Source organism: Chiloscyllium plagiosum, unplaced genomic scaffold (assembly GCF_037043375.1).
Source record: "Chiloscyllium plagiosum isolate Xiang-an unplaced genomic scaffold, Cpla_swu_hap1 HiC_scaffold_29, whole genome shotgun sequence".
Classification (NCBI taxonomy): Eukaryota; Metazoa; Chordata; class Chondrichthyes; order Orectolobiformes; family Hemiscylliidae; genus Chiloscyllium; species Chiloscyllium plagiosum.
In genome coordinates, this window is record NW_028270167.1 from 6,866,644 (window position 1) to 6,884,986 (window position 18,343).

Consider the following 18,343-nt stretch of genomic DNA (forward strand, 5'->3'; position numbering starts at 1 on the left):
ACCAACCCAACCACCCCATGGCTCAACACTTCAACTCCCCCTCCCACTCCACCAAGGACATGCAGGTCCTTGGACTCCTCCATCGCCAGATCATAGCAACACGACGGTTGGAGGAAGAACGCCTCATCTTCCGCCTAGGAACCCTCCAACCACAAGGGATGAACTCAGATTTCTCCAGTTTCCTCATTTCCTCTCTCCCCACCTTGTCTCAGTCAAATCCCTCAAACTCAGCACCACCTTCCTAACCTGCGATCTTCTTCCTGACCTCTCCACCCCCACCCCCACTCCGGCCTATTACCCTCACCTTGACCTCCTTCCACCTATCGCATTTCCAACGCCCCTCCCCCAAGTACCTCCTCCCTACCTTTTATCTTAGCCTGCTGGACAAACTTTCCTCATTCCTGAAGAAGGGCTCATGCCCGAAACGTCGATTCTCTTGCTCCTTGGATGCTGCCTGACCTGCTGCGCTTTTCCAGCAACACATTTTCAGCTCTGATCTCCAGCATCTGCAGTCCTCACTTTCTCCCCACAGAAATTCTCATCCCCATTTATAAATCCCTTCATGGTTTCGTTTCCATAACCTCCTCCAGCTCTACAGTCCTCTGAGGTCCTCAAACACTCCCAATTTTACGGACTTGTCAAATCTAAGATTTTCATCAATCTATAATCTTCTGTAACCCTCTCTGCTCCTTTATGAAGCTTCTTGCTGTTTGTTAGTTGTTTAAGGGTTAAACTATCATTGATATGGAGGTGTGAGTGTTGAACTAGGGTGGACAAAGTCAGAAGTCACATAACACCAGGTTATAGTCTAACTAATATGAAATCATAAGCTCTCGGAGCTTCACCTGAGTGGAGGTCCACCTGATAAAGGAGCAGCACTCCGAAAGCTTGTGATTTCAAATAAACCTGTTGGACTATAACCTGGTGTCATGTGACATCTGAAAATATCATCGCACATTGTCTTCAAGCTAAATGTGCCATAGTCTTTTCAGACCATAGGGTTACTCTCTTATTAGAGGCTTACAACTGGTGGCAGTTTAACCTGAAGCAAAATAAAATGGATGTTGGAAATCTGAAATGAAGCCTCAAAGTACTTAGCAATCCATGCAGCAGCTGTAGAGCAATATATGGATTTCATATTTCAGACCCTGCGACTTTGCATCAAGAACAGACAAAATCAACCACTTTGATCATGATTTCAGTCACCTGCCTGAATATCTCCTTGTGTGGCTTCATGTCAAATTTTGCTTAATAGTGCTCTAGTGAGGCACCTTAGAAAATATTATTGTGTTGAAGAGGTTAGACAAATACAAGCTATTGGTCTTAGGGAGAGGGGATGTTAACTAAACTAGGTCACTATCAAGGGTCCCCTGCTGGATGATAATTACTCCTTCAAACCAATGGATCCCTCCATCCCTTCAATTACTCTGGCTGCTCTTGCTTGTGATCCTTTTAGTAACTGCATTATCCGCTTTAGTACAGTGGCAAAGAGAAGTATGCACATTAGTTTAAGTGCAGTTACATCCATGATTTATAAAGTGGCACATTACCTCACTCTTTCAGCCCTATCATGACCTTATAAAACATTGTCAGATTTGCTTTCCTCACTCCTGCCAAGCACTGATTTATTGCCAATTTGTAACGCTGGACTGCACATTACCTTTACGAATGAAGGAACTGAGAAAAACATGTATTTTATATATTTTTTTTTCTTTATTGTTTTCTAGCACTGGGGCATTGATTGTCCAACCTTTATTGTCCTGAATTAAGTGTTGGCCAAGGCAGAGGGTAGGTTAGCATCTGCCACACCTGGAGTCACATGTAAGGATGTAAATTTTCTCTTAAAGGAATGTAGCAAACCAGATTTTTTTTTAGAGTTTTAATGGTAACCATTAAACTAGTTTTTAATTCAAGACTTTATTAAATGAGTTTAAATTTCATCATCTGCCATCATAGGAGAGGGTCACCACAGCATTAGCCTGGGTGTCTGGATTACTAGTCTAGTGATGTTGTCTCTACACCACCCTGTCCCCTCATTGTTTTTCCATTCCTGAAAAATCCCTCCTGCTTCACTAATGTCCCTTAAGGAAAGAAATCTGCTATCCTTACCTGGTCTGGCCTACATGTGACTGTAGACCCACAGCAACATGGTTGATTCTTAACTGCCCCCTGGGCAATTAATAGGAACACTAAATGCTGGGACCAGTCAGTGACACCCACATCCTATCAATAACAAAAAGTAACTTGTACTTCTAAAGCACCTTGAACAATAATAAAACATCTACAGGTGCATCATAGGAGCATTAGAAAGCAAAACTAAACATAAGGGCAGATATTAAGATCATTGAATTCCTACAGTTTGGAAACAGGCCATTTGGCCCAACCAGTCCACACCAACCCCCTGAAGAGTAAGCCACCCATTGCCCTACCCTATTACTTGACATTTACCTCTAACTAACGCATCTAACCTACACATCCCTAAACACTATGAGCAACTTAGCATGGCCAATTCACTTAACCTGCATGTCTTTGGAAAGAAACCAGAGCACCCGGAGGAAACCCACACAGACACGGGGAGAATGTGCAAACTCCACACAGATAGTCGCCTGAGGCAAGATTCGAACCTGGGTCCCTGGCGCTGTGAGGCAGCAGTGCTAACCACTGAGCCACCACACCACAACATCATGGTCAAATGGTCATATTGGTAGGTTCCAGACAGGGACCAGGTTTAGGGAGGGAATTCCACAGCCAACACTATTGGAGCAATTAAAGATACAGAATTCTCTCATGGGACCCAATGATTTGAAAAACAAGTTTTAAAAAGTTTAACAACATGGTTCCTTTGAAGTGATTTGGTGCTTTTTAAATATCAAAGATTATAAATCAAGTCTAACTTATCAATTAAATATACTCTACAGAATCTGTGACTGCTTTAAAGGTTAAAGTTTCATAGCACATTGTCTTTCAGCTAAAGGTAAACCATTGAATCCCTACAGTGTGTAAGCCAGCCATTTGGCCCATTGAATCCACATCAACCCTCCAAAGAGCAGACCCCACATCCCAACCTATAACCTTGCACTTCCCATGGCCAATCCACCTATAGGACATCTTGGACACTCGACAATTTAGCATGGCCAATCCATCTAACCTGCACATCTTTGGACTGTGGGAGAAAATCAGAGCATCCAGAGGAAACCCACGCAGACACGGGGAGAATGTACAAACTCCACACAGACAGATCACCTGAGGGTGGAAATGAACTTGGGTCCCACCATGCTGCCAAAGTTGCTATACGTCTTAACAGACCTTAGGGTTACTTTCCTATTAGAGACTTACAAGTGGTGGTGCTTTAACCTGAGGGTCACCACATCTCAGATGAGTGGACAGCCTTTCAAGGTAATCTCAGACAGTGCAGGAATTAAACCCATACTGCATTGTAAACCAGCCATCCAGCCAACTGAGCTAAACCAAGCTATGATGCAATCTACTGTCCTGTTACAATCTTGAATTCTGTAACACAGTCAGGTTATAGAACATAGAACATAGAAAAGTACAGCACAGAACAGGCCCTTTCGCCCAAGATGTTGTGCCGAGATTTAATCCTAATGTAAGTTATAATAACTTAACCTACGCACCCCTAAACTCACTGCTATCCGTGTGCATGTGTTATGAGGGGCAACAGAGTACAGGGGAGGAACAGTGTGTCTCATATCGTACTGGGCAAATCTCCTTGTCTTGCCAGTTTGCAATTCTTCATATAGATTTGCAAGCGGAAAGACTGGGGAAGGGGGAAGTGTTAGCCTCAGCAGTAGGTTACTGAAAATGACTTGCCCTTGGTTTTCGGAGACATGTCAGTACAGAGTTTGTAAATGTTAGCAGAACAGAACTGAACTGGTAACAGAAACCTTGCAAGTCCAGAACTTGATCCTGGTAAAAATAGATTATGTAGCCAGCATGATATTTTTATATAAAATGTGAATGGAAGGGTGGGATCACTTTCCAATTAACATGAGAATCCGATTTCAAAATCAGGCAACTGGGAGGAAACACTCCTTTTTCAGCTCACCCAAAAACAAGTATGCACCCTGACTGAATAGGTTTGGACAGTTGATAGCAGTTGTTCATTTAACAATCCAGCAATCTAGAGGCTTGGGTCTAAGGATTGGTTGGCAGGAGTTTCAAATACTGCTATCATAATGCGCATTTAAATTCAGTTCATTGGAACAAAAAGTTAGTCTTGGTAATGACAACCATGAAACTATTGAATGGTTTGGAAAACTTATCTGGTTTAATGGTGCCCTTTAGGGAATTAAATCTGTTGTCATAGAGTCATAAAGATGTCCAGCACGGAAACATACCCTTTGGTCCAACTTATCCAAGCCGACCAGAGATCCTAAATAAATCTATTCCCATTTGCAGCATTTGGTCTATATCCCACCAAACCCTTCCTATTCATATATCCATCCAGAAGCCTTTTAAATGCTGTAATTGTACCCATCTCCACCACTTCCTCTGGCAGCTCATTCCATACACACACCACCCTCTGTGTGAAAACGTTGCCCCTTAGGTCCCTTTTTGAATCTTTCCCCCTGACCTTAAACTTATGCCCTCCAGTTCTGGACACTCCCACCCCAGGGAAAAACCTTGTCTATTTACCCTATCCATGCTCCTTATGATTTTATAAATCTCTATAAGATTACCCCTCAGCCTCCAATGCTCCTGAGAAAACAGCCCCAGCCTAGTCAACCTCTCCCTATAGCCCAAACCCTCCAACCTTGGCAACATCCTCGTAAATCTTTCCTTAACAGTTTGGTCTAAATGTAATTGGCTTACCCTTAAAGTCCCTCTGAAATGGCTAGTAAAGAGGACTCAGTGAAAGCTAAGGCAGCTCTCCATCACCTTACAGCAGTCTCTCTTCGTGTGTGTGTGTGTGTGTGTGTGTGTGTGTGTGTGTGTGTGTGTGTGTGTGTGTGTGTGTGTGTGTGTGTGTGTGTGTGTGTGTGTGTGTGTGAACTGACTCATGATTCTGAAGGAACACCTTATCTCTCTAATTGTCAAAACCATTCAGATCGGCCATGAGAACTAGCCGACAAGGGAAATGAAATTCTAAATCCCTTGATATTTCCACAACTCCAGGTTGAACTTGCTCCTTATTAAGCTCTGTCTGACAGTATCCTAACATCAAGTTCCATGTCTGCAAACCCATTCCAGCTATCGATCACCTTTGGCGTAAATCAATATTTTCTGGCATCTGGCCTGAACTATATGTCTCAGAACACACCTGAACTGATATCTGACACTCAAAAACTACTGTGGAAAATAGTGATGGGTAATAAATGCTGAATAAATTTTAAAAAATTAAAATTCAAACTTGTTGGATAAACTAAAAGGTCCTTGAATCTCACCCCATGTTGTCCCTGTTCTGGGAGTATAAGATGGGGACAGTGGAGAGCGATTAGGAGAAAGTGAAGACTGCAAATGCTGCGGACCAGAGTCGAAAAGTGTGATGCTGAGGGTTTGACATTCGGTTCAAAAGAGTAGGAGAAGGTTTAGTCTGCATCTAACCCCGTACTGTACCTGACCCTGGGGGTGTTTGATGGCGTCTGTACAGAAGAAATGCTACCCTGTATCCAACCTCATGCTGTCTCTGGCCTGGGGGTGTTTGATGGGGACATTGTCAAGGGAGCTTTACTCTCAGTTTAAAAGAGTAGAAAATTCTTTACTTTCAGTTTAAGAGAGTAATGGGATCTTTACTCTCAAAGAGTAGAGAAAGCTTAACTCTGTATATAAAGTCAGACTATACTTGTCCTGGGAGTGGTTAATGGGGACAGTGTTGAAGGACATTTACTCTATATTTAAGCTGAAAATTTGTCTTGCAAACGTTTCGTCCCCTGTCTAGGTGACATCCTCAGTGCTTGGGAGCCTCCTGTGAAGCGCTTCTGTGATGTTTCCTCCGGCATTTATAGTGGCCTGTCTCTGCCGCTTCCGGTTGTCAGTTCCAGCTGTCCGCTGTAGTGGCCGGTATATTGGGTCCAGGTCGATGTGTTTGTTGATAGAGTCTGTGGATGAGTGCCAAGCCTCTAGGAATTCCCTGGCTGTTCTCTGTTTGGCTTGCCCTATAATGGTAGTGTTGTCCCAGTCGAATTCATGTTGCTTGTCATCTGCGTGTGTGGCTAGTAAGGATAGCTGGTCGTGTTGTTTCGTGGCTAGTTGGTGTTCATGGATACGGATCGTTAGCTGTCTTCCTGTTTGTCCTACAAACTCTGTATTTAACTCCAGGCTATCTGTCCTGGGACTTTTTAATGGAGATAGTGTAGAATGGGATTTACTCTGTATATAAACCCAGACTATACCTGTCCTGGGACTGTTTAATGGGGACAGTGTAGAATGGGATTTACTCTGTATATAAGCCCAGACTATACCTGTCCTGGGACTGTTCAATGGGGACAGTGTAGAAGGAGATTTACTCTGTATTTAATCCCAGGCTACCTGTCCTGGGAGTGTTCAATGGGGACAGTGTAGAAGGAGATTTATTTTCAGTCTAAAAGAATTGGAGGAGATGTACTTTGGATCTGACCCCACACTGTCCTTGCCCTGGAAATGTTTGATGGGGATAGTGTAGAAGGAGCTTTACTCTGTATCAAACATGCTGTACATGTCCTGACAGTATTTGTTGGAGACTGTGTAGATAAAAGAATAGACAAAGCTCTACTCTGTACCTTAATCCCAGGTTGCATTTGGGACTGTTTCGGGAGGACAGTTATTTTGGGTGTGTAGGTATGGAGATATTTTGTTGTTGATGTGGAGAGAGAGGGAGGGAGGGGTGAGAGCTTGTGACTGTGCAGCAGTACAGGGGAACATTGCACTCTGCAGAACCCAGGGACAGTAACAGGCTCACCAGGGAAGGGCATAGGGTGGAGTGGAGGGAGTGGAGTAAACTGAAGGTTAAGTGTGAGGGGCTGAAGCTGAAATTTCCAGCATCCATTTGCCCGTTGAACTAATCTTACAATCTGCTCAAAAAGCACCTGGGAAATCCGCTCCAGCCTTTTCAGTTCAAAAACTGTGAATCGATCTTCAAAGGTGTGCTGATAAAATATATTCACTCATTTTTTACAATCAACATTACACATCCTGTGGAAATTCTCTCATTCTCAGCACTGCGCACTCTCAGCTAGACACTGATGGATATTAAACCCTGAAAGTAGACATTAATCCTAGTCTGGAATTAATGCAATGTAAAAGCTTTCCCACTGGGGTCCTCAATGACACCAGGTCACTCCAGTGAAAATATGTTCAGCCTTCCCCAAAATACAGACCCTCAGCACCTGACAAACACCGAGAAATATTTCAAAACACGCACGTCATACTGAGAGAGGGCAATATGGTGACATTGTTCCCCTCCTGGCATGCCATATTTCCCAAATCAAGGAAAAGAAAAATCTCGTGTTGTCTTATTATTCATTCAAGGCACATCTCGTATTAAAATGCGGGAGGGGGAGGAAAATGGGGCTGAGCGAGGAAGGCTATTGATAAAGAAAAGGAACAGGTTGTCTACAGAGAGGGGGAGGAGGTGGAAAAATCGCTTGATCTTCAATGAAACGGGAGATCAACACAATGAGAATCTGTTCCAGGGGCAATGTGAGGGGCACCAGGTCTGACTAACTCAGTGGCAAACCCTGGGGTCCCCCCTCACACCCAGCGCCCAGGCACGTACACAGAGGGATGGGGGAAGATAGAGAGAGAATTATACACACACACACACACAAAGGGGCAAGACGTGATCCGGAGCAGCACACATTCCTGTTTTATTTGAATGTAGTTATGTCCAGGAGCAGAGAGCGCCCTTGTTTACACCGCGTGTTCCAGACAACACCCTTTTAGGGCAGTTGGGGGGAGAGGGGGGTGTCTCTGAACTGAATGTAAGATTAAACATGTCATCTCGAACAGAGGGTAAAGACGGTGAAATAATCACGGCTGGATTTCATGTCGAAATTCCTAGAACCTTGACAATCCGACCCTCACATAAGCGACCCCCTCCCCAGACACCCGACATCAGCACCGACTGCAACATTTCAGAGACATTTACCCCGAATTACAGGCGGTCAGTTTACAATCTGAGTCCCTGTTGCTGAATGTCACGTTCAGGCAAATCCACGTCGAATCCAAACTTCACTGTTGCTGAAATCCCATTTCTCGATGAAAGGTGCTTGGCCATTAATTGATGTTTTACTCCCCACCTCCTCCTCTTTCTCTCTCCCTCCCTGTTAATATAAACCAGAGGGGCTTACCTGCTGCACGCTGTGAGATTGGTGTTGGGGAACAGGGCAGGCTGTGCTGTGTGAGCACACGCAGGGACAGGGATCTAGTCTCCTCGCCTTCCCGTTGGACAGGGATTCACTGGGTGCCTTGCATGTGGAGTTACCATCCCACACACACAACTGAGAGAGACAGACACCGATAGCAGCGACCTCTGCAGCTGCTGCTCCTCTTTGGGAGACTCCCAGGAAATGGTCAATGATTAACCCCACTCCCACTCCCACCCTATCCGGAGATAGTCTGTCCTTGCTGTCAGGTCATTTTTTGGGGTTTTTTTGCATTATGCCTTTCTTCCCTCGAGAAAACAAAACAATTGAGATTAACCCGGGATATAAGGCTCAGAACCGTACCGCAGGCCATTCTGCCCACACAGCCCGTGCTGGTGTTTGGGTACTACTCCTGTCTTCTCTCATCTTTCCGCATCTCAATCCCCCATCTGTTCCCGTCTCCCGCCTACGCTTGAGTCGTTTCACCCTAAATTCAATCGGATCGCTTCAACTCCTCCCTTTGGTGGCGACTTCCACATTCTCACAGCAAATTCTCTCAAATTTGGACGTTTCATTTCTTGTGGGCTATTTTATGAAAACCTGACATACTGCTATCCCTCGCAAATGGAAACATTCTCTTTGGGTCCACTGGATAAAAACTTCTACTCCACAGCCTCATATTTTAGACACGGGCAAGATCAATCCCTTCCTGATCAATAAACCCATACATTCATGGTCTAATTCCTGTAAATTCCTGGAAACTGTCTTTATGACCTCTCCAGCACTTTTATATCTTGATTTGACTATCTAAGTACAGTGAAAAGTTTTGTTTTGTGTGCAGGCAGATCTTCTTCATCATCTACCTTCTTCTGCATCATCAGCACCACAGACAATACTCCAGGTGTGATCTGTCCAGGGTGTGATTCCAGTGTTTAAGATAATGGAGGATTTGACAGGGTAGTTAGAGGCAATTGGTTCCTCTGGTGAGGATCCCGAAGGATGGACAATAACTTTAAAACTAGAGCTAGGTTCTTCAGACTGATTTGAAAAAGCATTTGTTCATTCAGGTGGTAGTGAATATCTGGAACTGTCTTCGTTAAAAAAAAAATTGTTGAAGCTGAGTCAATCGATAATGTCAAAACTGACATTGATAGCTTTGTACCAAACATAGAGAATGCTGGAGAGACTCAACAGGTCTTTTGAAGAGTCCAATATAAACTCTTCTTCAGAACTGGTTCCACCACACTTGGAATATTGGGTCCAGTTCTGGTCGCCTCATAGGTCGGATGTTGATGCTTTTGAGAGGACGCAGGGGAAATTTACCAGGATGCTGCCTGCATTGGAGGGCATGTCTTATGAAGAGAGGTTGAGAGAGCTCAGGCTTTTCACACTGGAGAGAAGAAGGAAGAGTGCTGATGTTATAGGGGTGTACAAGGTAATGAGAGGCATAGATAGAGTGTTTAGCCAGAGACTTTCCCCCACGGCCAAAATGGCTGTCATGGGGGGCCATAATTTTAAGGTGATTGGAGGAAGGTATGGGGAGAGTTCAGAGGTAGACTGGTGTGTGTGTGCAATGCACTGCCAGCGATGGTAGAGAGTTAGAGACATTAGGGACATTTAAACGACTGCTGGACAAGCACATGGACAGCAGTAAATTGAGGGGTGTGTAGGTTAGGTTGGTGTTAGATAAGATAAATTCTTGGCACAACATTTTGGGCTGAAGGGCCTGTACTATGCTGTACTATTCTATGTTCTATGTTCTAACTCAAGAGATCAGAACTGATAGACGTGTATTGGGTACCAAGGGTTTGGAGTCAAAGATGGTAGCTGGAGTTGAGATACAGGTACAGTTGTGATACAAATCCATTGATTATTGGAACAGTCTTGAGGGGCTAAGTGACTTTCCTTTTCCTAATCAACTTGTTCAGAGATGTTATTACATGTCTCTGGAATGGATGAGCTTTGATCTTTAGCCTCCCAGCCCAGGGGTAGACCATCCACAAGATGGACATTCCTTTGACAAAACACTCACTTAGGTCTGGAATGACCATCAAAGGTCATACTGATGGGATGGTTATCAGCAGATTGATTCAGAGCCATATGTATACAAGCCAATAACACTTCATCAACCCAGTCTGAAGATTACCAATTATTGCATTTTTAAATCACTCCGAGAGAGACAAACTAAATCACACCCAGAGTGACAAGTTAAGTCACTCCCAGAGCCACAAGTTAAGTCACTCCCAGAGCCACAAGTTAAATCACTCCCAGAGACAAGTTAAATCACTCCCAGAGCCACAAGTTACATCACTCCCAGAGAGACAAGTTAAATCACTCCCAGAGAGACAAGTTAAATCACTCCCAGAGACAAGTTAAATCACCCCCAGAGAGATAAGTTAAATCACTCCCAGAGACAAGTTAAATCACCCCCAGAGTGACAAGTTAAATCACTCCCAGCGGCAAGTTAAATCACTCCCAGAGAGACAAGTTAAATTACTCCCAGAGTGACAAGTTAAATTCACTGGTGAAACAAATATAAACATTCAAATGAAACAGTCTCTAAACAGCAGTGATCAATTCCACTGTTAATCTCAAGTCAGTGTTCCTCATCAAAGGCACTTTTGCCTTGAGAAGGTAGCAAGGAATCTCCAACTTAAGCAGCGATTGATATGACCAGTAACTTTCTAACCTCGTTCAGAGAATAATAAGAGTAAACCATTTTAATGAAGGACTGGAGTCATAGGTAAAGAGGACTGAGTAAATGTGACAGGTTTCCTTCCTGTAAGTTACAGTAATCAACCAATTGGGTATTTACAAATTCTCAAAGTCACTTAAATAATATCAGTTTTATGGCTTATGGAAGCTGAAATTGAACTGATTTGAATCTCAGTCTCTATTTCACTAGTCCAACAACACAACTGCTAAACAATTGAGCCCAAGATGCTCCAGAGAGCTTGCCTTAATCCTTTATTTCCTTGATTTCTGTCTCAGTGACATAATGCAATAGTGTGGAAACTGAGCTGTAGAAGGCCAAGAAGGTGCTACAGTTTGTGAGGGGGCGATTGATCTGAACCAGTATGACGATGTGAAACAGCCTCTGCACTGCTGGCCTAGGCAGTGTTGGACAGGACAACACAAATCAGCCAAAGTTATTGATTCTGAACAGCGAATGGCAAGGAGGAGTGCAGGAGGGTGTCAGGAGACAACAGAGTTGAACTAGGCAGAAATTCCCCCACCATCATGACAAAACAGTCTCACAGCTCACCCTTATTTCCACTTGAGATTTGTCCATTGAGTGAGATACCATTAGTAACTCAGATAAATGGACTGTACATTAAAGATGCTGATACCTTGAAGACAGATACACACATGAACAATAAGCTCTTACATTTATATTGCATGTTTAAGAACCCCCGAACATAAGAACCATAAGCAGGAATAGGCCATTCAGTCCCTCAGGTCCCATTTACCATTTCTTTAGAATCATGACTGGTCTCAGCTCAGTCTCGACTCTACTTAGAACATAGAACATTCTGGCACAGTACAGGCCCTTCAGCCTTCGATGTTGCACTGACCTGTGAAACCAATCTGAAGCCCATCTCACCTACACTCTTCCATTTTCATCCATATATTTATTCAATGACTATTTAAATGCCCTTGAAGTCCCCCACTACTGTTGCAGGCAGGGCGTTCCACACCCCTACTAGTCTCTGAGTAAAGAAACTACCTCTGACATCTGTCCTATAACTATCACCCCTCAATTTAAAGCTATGTACCCTTGTGCAAGTTACTACCATCCGTAGAAAAGACTCTCACTGTCCACCCAATCTAACCCTCTGGTTATCTTATATGTCTCAATTAAGTCACCTCTCAACCTTCTTCTCTCTAACGAAAACAGCTTCAAGACCCCTCAGAAGACCCTCAGACTTTCCTCATCAGATTTTCTCTCCACACCAGGCAACATCCTGGTAAATCTCCTCTGAACCCTTTCCAAAGATTCTACATCCTTCCTGTAATGTGGTGACCAGAACTGTACACAATACTCCAAGTGCGGCTGCATCAGAGTTTTGTACAGCTGCAGCATGACCTTGTGGCTCCGAAACTCAATCCCTCTCCCAAAAAAAGCTATCATACCGTATGCCTTCTTAACAACCCTATCAACCTGGGTGGCAACTTTCAGGGATCCATGTACATGGACACGAGATCTCTCTGCTTATCTACACGACCAAAAATCTATCATTACCTCTGCATTCCTGTTACTCCTTCCAAAGTGAATCACCTCACAATTTTCCACATTAAACTCCATTTGCCACCTCTCAGCCCAGCTCTGCAGCTTATCTATGTCCCTCTGTAACCTACAATATCCATCGTCGCAATCCACAACTCCATCGACTTTAGTGTCATCCGCAAATTTATTAACTCATCTTTCTTTGCCTTCATCCGGGTCATTTATAAAAATGACAAACAACAGTGGACCCAAAACAGATCCTTGCGGTACACCACTAATAACTGGACTCCAGGATGAATATTTCCCATCAACCTCTACCCTCTGTCTTCTTTCAGCTAGCTAATTTCTGATCCAGACGGCTAAATCATCCTCAATCCCATGCCTCTATTTTGTGCAATAGCCTACCATGGGGAATCTTAAAAAACCCCTTACTGAAACCCATATACACCACATCACCCACTTTACCCTTGTTACGACATGGGTTAAACTTGGTGCTGTCAAGTAGTTCTGCTAGCTTTTAACTCTCTTAAAAGTACAGTACACCCACATCTTCAGAACACCTCCCCCCTCAAGAAATAAATGAACCATCATAATGAAAAGATAGCTGCACATTTTTTTCCATTCTTTAAACACAATACCCTAACATACTGATAACTTTAATCTAAGTTCACCTTAACGTCTTCTCATGCAACTGTGTATATTTAAATAAATACAAATCACATAAACGTTACCAATTAAATCTGTGATAACTCAACAGCGATTACATTCTTACGACCTGCAACATGGATGATTTTAAAATTAAAAGTCTGTAACATAAGACTCCAACGAAATAGTCTCATATTCTTGTCTTTAAAGCGTTCAAGGAATATAAGAACAACATAACATTGTTTGTGACATACACATTAAAATGTTGTAAGGCCAGGACCAAGCTCAGTAGCTCTTTTTCGTGGAGTATTTCCTTTGGTGGATATTGATCTTCTTCAAAAAGAAACCAACCGGCAGTTCAATCCCATCCTCATTTTCCTGTAGGAGTACAGCTCCAACTCTTACGTCACTAGCATCGATGGCAACTTTAAAATATTTTGAAAGGTTTGGTGTAGCTCAAACTGGTTTGGTGGTTAATATAGGCTTCAAAAGATCGAATATCTTCTGGCATGGTTCTGTCCACCGAAACTTTGTGTTTTTCTTCAGCAAATTGGTTAACCATGCCACTACACTGCTGAAGTTTGGAACAAACCTCCGATACAATCCGTTAAGTCCTAAGAATTGAAGCACCACTTTCTTCAAGGTTGGTTGTGGAAATTCCTCGAAGGCCTTCGTTTTTACGTTCCATGGGCTCAACCTTCCCTGACCGATGTTATGTCTTAAGAACATCACCTCTGCTTTCGCAAATTCCATTTTATTTATATTTATCACCAGTTTTACTTCTTGTAGTCATTCGAACAGCTCTGCCAACTGTACCATGTGATCTTTCCAGGACTTACTAAAGGCTGCACAGTTTGTTAACCCAGCCACAACTCTGTTCGTGAGTCTTTGGAATGCGACGGGTGTGTTCTTCATTCCAAAGGGCATCACTTTAAACTGATATAGCCCATTTAGGGTTACAAACGCAGAAATTTCTTTCACTGTCTCTGATAAAGGTACTTGCCTGTAACCACACATTAAGTCCAACTTGATGATGTAACTGGCTTGTCTAACTTTCTCAATACAGTCCTCCAATCTAGGAAGTGGATGTGAGTCCAATTTTGTAATGGCGTTGACCTTCCGATAATCCACAAAGAATCATTGAGTCCCATCCAGTTTGGGAACTAAGACAATCAGCGAACTCCACTCGCTCTGGCTTGGTTCGATGATGTCCTCATTGAGCATGGCCTCCACCTCCATCTGGACCTGTCTGGCTTTGAAAAGATTAAGCCGATAGGGGTGTTGTTTTATCAGAGCAGTATTCCCTACGTCTACTTCATGTACAATAGCATTTGTCCTCCCCATCTGATTCTTATATATGTCCTTATACTTGAGTAACAAATCTTTCAACTGTGTTCTATGCTCCTGAGACAGATAGCTTACTAACCTATCCCACTCTTCAAGGACTTCTTCATTTTTAAATTTATTTTGAGGCACATTAAAATCCACATCATCTGGATTTGATTCCTTACTCTGGGGCAGTAACTAACACCTGTTTCTCCAATTTTTTCTCTCTAGCATAATACGGTTTTAACATCTTCACATGACATTCCCCAGTAGCTTTTTTTTTCTATCTGGCATCTTTATTAGATAGTTCATCTGAGGGAGGAGAAAGTGAAGACTGCGGATGATGAAGGGCTTATGCCCGAAACATTGATTCTCCTGCTCCTCGGATGCTGCCAGGCCTGCTGCGCTTTTCCAGCACCACACTTTTCAACGCAACTTTTTCTCAATTTGATAGGGACCACTAAACCTGGCTTTGAAGGGATCTCCTATCACTGGTAACAGTACTAACATGTCATCCCCTCAGGAAAACATCCAAATCTCAGAGCTTTTATCTGCCACCTGATTTATTCTTTACTGTGCCCTCTTTAGATGTTGTTTAGCCAACTCATCTACTCGATTTAGTCTCTCCCTCACCTCCAATACATAATCTAAGTGTGAGATCTCCGACTTTGGTCTTGTCAATTTTCTTTAATTAATTTCAAAGGACCTCTTGTTTCATGCCTGATTATTAAGTCAAAGGGAGTGAACTGAGTAGATTCATTTGGGGCATTTCTAATGGCAAACAATACAAATGGGATACCTTATCCCAATCATTCGGGTAATCCTGACAATATGCTCTCAACATGGTCTTCAAGGTCTGATGCTCCCTGGGATTCAGGATGATATGCACTTGATTTAAAGTGTAGTATACATAAGCTATCAATAACCTCCTTAAACAGACTAGCAGTAAAGTTTGGCCCTTGGTCTGACTGAATCTCTCTGGGTAGTGCATACCGTGTGAAGAAACTCCTGTACTACCCTTTTTGCCTTGATGCTCTGTAATGGAATTGCCTCCAGAAATCTGGTAGACACATCCATTATGGTTAACAAATACTGGTTCCCACTTTTAGTTCTCAGAAGGGGACCTACACAATCAATTATAACCCACATGAAAGGTTCTTCAAATGCAGGAATTCGCAATAAAGGTGCTGGTTTTATTACCACCTGTGGCTTACCTACCATTTGGCATGTGTGACATGTATGGCAAAAGTTAACCACATCCTTGTGTATTCCAGGCCAGTAAAAATGTTTTTGTACCTTATCCTGAGTCTTTCGTACCCCTAGGTGACCTCCTACAGGTAGTTCATGTGCTACCCATAACACCTCCTGTCTGTACACAATCAGCAACGCAATCTGGTACATTTTGGCCCATTTCTCCTCTGCACTAACCTGCTGTGGTCTCCATTCCCATTTTAGGATTCTATCTTTCAAATAATAATCCTCTGGAATATTCTCTGCCTTCGTTTTGGAGTATGCATCCACATGTATATCTTTTATCATCTTGTCTTGCTGTTGCAAGTCACTTAGCTTTTCAGGACTAAACACTTCTGTCTGACCCTCTGCCTGTTCAGGTTTTTCCTGCATTATTACATCAAACAGGGTGTTCACTAACTGATCCTCAACTCCTTCATCTTTCTCTTTACTTTTCGTTTCGTGCTGTGACTTATGGTAGTGGGGTCTGGTTACCACACAGTTTGAGAAAATATTAGGATATTTCTGTTTTAATTCCTCAGTTTCTTAGTCTTCCTTGGGCTTCTCCACATCAAAGGGTGTCACTCCCACCTTGGATCCTGCCAAATAATTCCCAAGAACAAACTGAATTCCTGGGACTGACTCCCACTGTAATTCCCCAATCTTGAGTTGGCACTCCAACCTGATCTTACATTGGGGAACGCTAAATTTCTGTCCATCTATCCCACAAATTACCACACTGTCAGGTGACAGATCAGAAAGAGTGTATATTTGCTCATTCCCTTACTATCAATGACTGGTTAGATCCTGTATCTCTCAAAATTATAACTTCTTGTCCTTCTCCCCCTGTTCTTTTTGAGTAAACTTTACCCACAGAGGCGAATTCTTTGGAGAGATCAGGTACTAACTCCATACCCAGTCCCTGCCGAGGCTGTGCACTCTCCTGCTGCTCCTCAGCGCTTCTTAGGGTCTCCTTTACTACCTTCATTAATGTCACCGGCTTAGCTTCTTTTATCACATCTTTTCCCACAGTGCCTTTCTTTAACGACCAGCACTGTGACTTTACATGTCCCACTTTCTGACAGTAAGAACACCTTTTCCCAGTGGTCTTCTGAAACTACTGGCACTGTAACTTTCTGTGCCCCACTCCATTACAGCGATAACACCTGAGGCCTTTCACCTCCTGTCCACCCTCTTGGGCATCTTTTTTAACCTGTGGTGAATTTTTACCAGTGCTCTCTACTCTTGGTTTAGTAGTGTAGAATCTTCCCACCTCCCAACTTCTATCCCTCACAGGATGAAATTCTGGCCGGAAGCTTGTCTTATGTACCAACATATATTCATCTGTTAATTCTGCTGCCCTTCTCACTTCCTGAACTTTCTGTTCCTCCACGTGAATTCCTATCATCTCTGGAAGTGAGGTTTTAAACTCCTCCAGCAGAATAATCTCCCTTTGAGCCTCAAAGCTTTTATCTATTTTTAAAGCACGCACTCATCTATCAAAATGACTCTGTTTAATTCATTGGGATCTGGAACAAGTTGAGAACAATGGCGTTGCCAATGAGTTCCTGCAGCTCTGGGAAGGCCATTTTCTTTTGGTGGGAATGGGTTAAACAGATTGCCTGCCAAACAGATCACTCTGAGCTATATACTGCAACAACACTGGCACAAACAGACATCAGCCTTCAGCTGTCAGTGCTGCCTCGTCTGCCAATCACCCAATGCTGGCTTTGAATATAACTTGCTAGTTTCTGTGCTGTGTAAGTTCTGTCAGCCATGTATTGCTTAGAACCTAATTCATTCCCCACACTTTGGATGATAAAAGAAGTGTGGAAAATCCAGGTGCAAACAATGGAGAGCCTGGTTCTTACAGTGAACTGGAGTTTTTGTCTATTCTTTGGCATTTAGAAGAATGTGAAATTGAGCTATGAAAGGTCTTTACAGAATCAACACTGAGAGGTTATTTCTCCTCAGCTACAGAATCTGGGACACAGGATGGGTTGGGACCGCAGTCTCAGGATAAGGGACCGATCATTTAGGACTAAGGTGACGAGAAATCTCTTCACTCAGACAGTGATGAATCTTTAAAATTCCCAAACACAGAGGGTTGTGGATCGTCAGTGAGTTCAAGGGTTGTGATTAATTAATTGATTTCTGGTTTGTCTACGTATCAAAGGATAGGTGGGGCGAGTTAGAGAGTGAAGAAGTCAGAAAGTCAGCCATGATGTTATTGGAGGAGCAGACTTAACAGACCAAATGTTGCTTCTATTTATTGTTCCTGTCCTATAAGATATTTTTCACTACTGTGGTGTAACAACATATGTGTGTAAATATATAGGCACTGCTAATATTGTAAAATGTCCCAAAGAACCTAACAGGAGTGTAAACAGACAATATGAAATTGGTCTGAAGAAATATGATATTGGACTCAAAATGATAACTCCATTTCTCTCTCCACCGAGGCTGTCAGACCTGCTGAGTTTCTCTAGCACTTTCTGTTTTAAAATGACATTGAGTCAAAAAAAGACACATTTGGACAGATGTCCAAAAGCTTGGTCAAGGAGCTGGAATTAAAGGAAAAGCTGGGAGGTTTAAAGAGAGAGTTTCCAAA

General features: G+C 43.0%; 1 protein-coding gene across 1 annotated transcript in view; it reads right to left on the reverse strand.

Moving 5' to 3' along the window:
• Nucleotides 1–8,461, reverse strand: part of LOC122540540 (FXYD domain-containing ion transport regulator 6-like) — a 42,796-nt gene extending 34,335 nt beyond the window's left edge. Inside the window, exon 1 of the mRNA XM_087976338.1 lies at nucleotides 8,289–8,461. The gene's annotated coding sequence lies outside the window, so the exon portion shown is untranslated. The remainder of the gene's footprint in view (nucleotides 1–8,288) is intronic.
• Nucleotides 8,462–18,343: the final 9,882 nt, after the last annotated feature.